This window comes from Panthera leo, chromosome D2, assembly GCF_018350215.1.
Source record: "Panthera leo isolate Ple1 chromosome D2, P.leo_Ple1_pat1.1, whole genome shotgun sequence".
In the NCBI taxonomy this organism is placed as follows: domain Eukaryota; kingdom Metazoa; phylum Chordata; class Mammalia; order Carnivora; family Felidae; genus Panthera; species Panthera leo.
Window position 1 is genome coordinate 29,849,722 of NC_056689.1, and position 5,528 is coordinate 29,855,249.

At 37.0% G+C, this 5,528-nt stretch overlaps 1 pseudogene; it reads right to left on the reverse strand.

Moving 5' to 3' along the window:
- Positions 1 to 278: 278 nt before the first annotated feature.
- On the reverse strand, positions 279 to 648 carry LOC122201804 (annotated as a pseudogene).
- Between the last annotated feature and the right edge of the window lie 4,880 nt (positions 649 to 5,528).

Here is a 5,528-nt window from a genome sequence, read left to right on the forward strand (position 1 = left end):
TATTCCTATGCTTTTAATTTTGTTTTTTGTCTATGTTCCCTAAATCATACAGTACGATGTTGAAGTGAAATGGCAGTAGTGAGTATCTCTGTCTTATTCCTGATTTTAAAGTGTATAACTACACGTTTCTTCATTTAGAATAATTTTTTTTTCATATGCACGGTTAGTGTTTTACTTTTGGAGAATGGCTCTAAAACATCACACGAAGACAAGCTGAGAGGTAACGTTTAAAATAGTTTTATAAGGATCTGTTACCGGACATGTAATGACTGTTTACTCTACAAAGTCTTGATCACAGAGCTTATAATATACCTACTAGGTGGTAGCACCAGGTTTTCCAGACAGTCACTCAGCATTTTCCTCTTAATCTGCACAGACTTCTCATTAGCTGCCTTCTGCTTTTGCTGTGTGATCTCAGAGTCCCTCTGCTTTCTCTGAAAGGTAGTTAAGTTACACTCTTTTCTTTTTCCCTTGTTAATTTCCTGGGATTTCTTCATGTTTTCCTGATGGCAAGTTCTCGCTGATTTCCACGGGCCCTGCCCACTGCTGGACCAAGCCTGAAACAGAGCACCCATGAAAAGCGGGGCTTCCTCCTGTGCTCAGCGGCCACCTCCCCTTGCGGATCTTGAAGGCTGAGCACCTCTCCATCGACCTAGAATGATTTTTATGTGTTTTTGGGAGTGCCTTTTATCAGCTTAAATAAGTTCTCCTTTAGTCATAGTCTACTAAGACGTTTTGTTTTCCCACGAACAGGTATCGAATTTTGTCAAATTCTTTTACTACACTGTTGAAATAGTGTACATTTTTTTCTCATAAAAGTGAGTAACTTCTATTTAATGATATTAAAGCATCACTGCAATGCTGGATAAACCCATCTTGGTCATGGTTTGTTACCATTTTTATAACTGTTGGATTTGATATGCTAATATTTTATGTAGAATTTCTGCATCTATATTTATGAATGATAAGCTTATAATTTTTCTTCTTCATATAGTCATTGTCTAGTTTTTGTATGGGTATACGTGTCTCATGATATGAATTTTTGTTTTCTGAAAGAACTCATTGACAGTTTCGTGGCTTCAAAAGCCATTTTAGCCTTTTATTTTCTTTGGGATAAGATTTTAACTACCGCTTCAATTTTTTTTTTTTTTTTGAATAATCATACTATCCAGGCTTTCCATTGTTTCTTGAATCAGATTGGCAGGTTATATTTTTCCAAGAATTTATCCATTTTGTCTAATTTTTCAAATACGACGACCTAATTTTTTTTTTTTTTAGATATGGATATAATTCAAACAACATAAAATTTACCTTTTTAAAGTATAAAATTCAGTGTTTTTGAAAAATATTAGCAAGTTATGCATCTGTTACTACCATCTAATCCCAGAATGTTTTCATTGCCCCTAAGGAACCTTTATACCCATTAGTAGTCACTCTCCATTCCTCCTGAGCCCTACCCCAGGCAAACCCTGATCAGCTGTCTCTATGGATTGCCTATTCTGAACATTCCATATGATACACTCATGCCATATGTGCCCTTTTATGTCTGGCATCACTCACTTAATGTTTTCAAGGTTCATTCATGTTGTAGCATGTGTCAAAGCTTACTTCTGGTAAATGCCAAATAATATTCCATTGTAGGGATATACTGCATTTTGTTTATCCCTTCATAAGTTCATGGGTATTTGCTTGTTTTTACATTTGGTTATTATGAATGGTGCTGCTGTGAACCTTTTGTGAACTAGTTTTTATGTAAACATATGATTTTAATTCTCTTGGATGCGTATCTAGGGATGAAATTCCTGGCCCATATGGTAATTCTATGTTTTAACTTTGGGGGGAACTGCCAAATTGTTTCCCAAAGTGGCTGCATCATTTACATTCCCACCACAGCAGTGTGTGTGTGTGTGTGTGTGTGTGTGTGTGTGTGTGTAGTAGAGAATCACACCACCACATCCTCATCAACATTTGTTATTGGCAGTCTTTTTTTTTTTTAATGTTTATTTATTTGGAGAGAGTGATGCATGCACGCACACAAGTGCAAGTGGGGAAGGGAGAGAGAGAGAGAGAGAGAGAGAGAGAGAGACCGAGACCCAAGCAGGCTCCACGCCCAGCTCAGAGCCTGACATGGGGCTCGATCTCATAACTGTGAAATGATGACCTAGGCATAAATCAAGAGCTGGTTGCTCAACCGACTGAGCCACCCAGGTGCCCTGACAGTCTTTTTGATTATAGCTATCCTAGTTGTTATGAAGTAGTATCTCAGTATGGTATCGATTTGCATTTCCCTAGTGACTATTGATATTGACTATCTTTAAAAAAAGGTTTTTTTAATGTTATTTATTTTTGAGAGAGACAGAGACAGAATGCGACTGGGTTGGGGGCAGAGAGAGAGAGGGAGACACAGAATCAGAAGCAGGCTCCAAGCTCCGAGCTGTCAGCACAGAGCCCGACGTGGGGCTCAAACTCACAGACCTCGAGATCATGACCTGAGCTGAAGTCGGACGCTCAACCGACTGAGCCCCCAGGTGCCCCTGATATTGAGCATCTTTTTATATGCTTATTGCTCATTTGTATATCTTCTTTGGCGACATACCTACTAAAGTCCTTAGCCCATATTAAAAATTGGCTATTTCTCTTTTTATTGTTGAGCTTTATGTGTTCTTTATATATTCTGGATATTAGACCCTTTTTGGATGTATGATTTACAAACAATTTCTCCCATTTTGGTGGCTTGTCTTTTCATTTTCTTGATAGTGTCCTTTGAAGCATACAAGTTATACTTTTCATAAAGTCCAATTTATTTTTTCTCTTGTTTGCGCTGTCGGCATTATATTTAGAAAACTTTTGTCTAACACAAGGTCAAGATTTACCCCTATGTTTTGTTCTCTGAGTTTTATAGTTTTAGTTTTTACATTTAGGTCTTTTACCCATTTTGATGTAATTTTTGTATATGGTGTGAAGTAGAGGTCCAACCTCGTTCTTTTGCATTTGGCTATCCATTGTCAAATCCCAGCACCGTTTGCTGAAAGGACTATTCTCTCTCCATTGATAGGTCCTGGCACTCTTGTCAGTAATCAATTGATCATAAATACGTGGGTCTATTTCTGGACTCTCAATTCTATTCTATTGATCTATATGTATATCCTTGTGACATGAAGTGTGTATCTGTAGTTATGTGCCCACATTCATTCATTACATTGTTCTAAGCCTTCTCTCCTTTTGTTGATCAATTTTGCCAGAGACTTTTTTGTTGTTATTTATTTATGTCTACCTTGTTTGACACTAAGATATTTGCATCAGGTGTTTTATGGTTAATGTTTGCATGTTGTATTATTTTCTGTCCTTTTATTTTCAACAATCTGTACCCTTGTATTTAAAGAGCATCTCTTGCAAACAACGTTTAGTTGGATCTTATTTTGTCTTGTTTTTATGTTGTATGATAATTTCTGTTCTCTAAATGAAGCAATTTATTCTATTTACATTTAGTGTAATTATAGTTATGGATGGCTTTAATCCTACCATCTTAATGCTTTGTTTTTTATTTGTCTTATCGGTTATATGTTTATTTATGTTTTCCTGACTTCCTTTGGATTAATCAAAGTAGTTTTATTATTCCATCCTATTTCATCTGTTGGCTTCTAATTTTTTTAATGTTTATTTATTTTTGAGAGAGAGAGAGAGAGAGAGAGAGAGGGAGAGAGAGGGAGAGAGAGAGAAAGTGGGGGAGGGGCAGAGAGAGAGGGAGACACAGAATCCGAAGCAGACTCCAGGCCCTGAGCTGTCAGCACAGAGCCTGACGCGGGGCTTGAACTCATGAACTGTGAGATCATGACCTGAGCTGAAGTTGGTTGCTTAACCAACTGAACCAACCAGGTGCCCTTTAATGTTCATTTAATTATTTTTGGAAAGAGAGACAGAATGTGAGGGGGATAGGGACAGAGAGAGAGTGAGACACAGAATCTGAAGGAGGCTCCAGGTTCCCAGCTGTCAGCACAGAGCCAGATGCAGGGCTCGAACCCATGAACAGTGAGATCATGACCTGAGCCAGATGAGTCGGATGTTTAACCGACTGAGCCACCCAGGTGTCCCCGGTAAGTTTCAACAAATGCATTTCCTGGTACAACTTAGACAACGTTATCTTCACCCTGGAAAAGTTACCTTGTTCAAGGTGGTACTTTAGGGATTACAGTATGGATTTTTATGTATCTCAGCCTACCTTGACTTAGTGTTTTACCATTTCATGAACAATGTAAGAACCTTATTGTAATCTCTTTACCATCCCCCTGCCCTTTATGCTGTTTTTGACATACAGTATACATATATGTTACAATTCCTATAATACACAGTTACTGTTGTTTTGAATAGTTGATAGTCTTTTTATATTAAGAACTGTGTTATATTAATCCACTTGGCTACTTTTTCTTTCATTTTGCAGTTCTGTGATTCCATCTAGGATCATTTTCCTTCAATCTGGAAAACTTCAGTTAGCATTTCTTGTAATACAGTACTACTGATGGTAAATTCTCTCAACATTTATTTGTCTGAAAATATCTTTTTTTTTTTTTTTTTTTTTTTGCCTCATTTTGGCAGGGTATAGAATTCTAGTCTGGCAGGGTTCTTTTCTTCCAATATTTTAAGGATGTTATTTCATATTCTTCTGGCTTCCATAGTTTTTGTTGAGAAGTCCATCATCATTCTTATTGTTTTTCTCCTGCAAGTGGTGTGTCTTTTATTGTGGCTGTTTTTAAGGGTTTCCTTTTATCTTTAGTTTTTAGCAGTTTAATTATAATGTGCATAGGTGTGGCTTTCTTTTTATTTGTTCTGCTTGAGATTTGCTGAGAGCTCCTTTAACCTGTGAGTTGCTGTCTTTGTTGGATTTTGAAAATTGTTGGCTTGAGACCCATTATTTCTCCTCTCTCCTCCTAGGATTCTGATGTACATATGTGAGATTATTTTTTCACATCTCACACGTCTTTCATATTCTGTTTTGTTTTCATCAATTTTTCCCTGCATGCTTCACTTTGCAGAGTTTCCACTCACCAGCCTTTAAGTTCACTGAGCTTTCTTCTGTTGTATTCAGTCTGCCATAAGCTCAGCCAATGAATTCTTTTTTATTTTGAAGATATTTTAAATAAAATACTGCATGAGAAATGCTTAGCAGAGAGGAAATGACTAGGGAGAGTGCACACAATAAATTATTATCATCAGCATAGGATTAAGAGAAAATGTTTTTTGCTATTTTTATATTGATATCCAGTTTTATTGGGTAATGGTGAGAGAATGTCTTACAGAGTATAAGAAAATAAAACACACTGGTATTTAAAAAAGTTTTAATGAGATATAATTGACATATAACATTGTTTTAGGTGTAATGATCTGGGGGTGCCTTGATGGCTCAGTCAGTTTAGCATCTGACTCTAGATTTCATCTCATGGTTAATGGGATTGAGCCCCATGTTGGGTTCTGTGCTGAGCATGGAGCCTGCTTGGTACTTTCTCTCTCTCTCTCTCTCTCTCTCTGCTCCT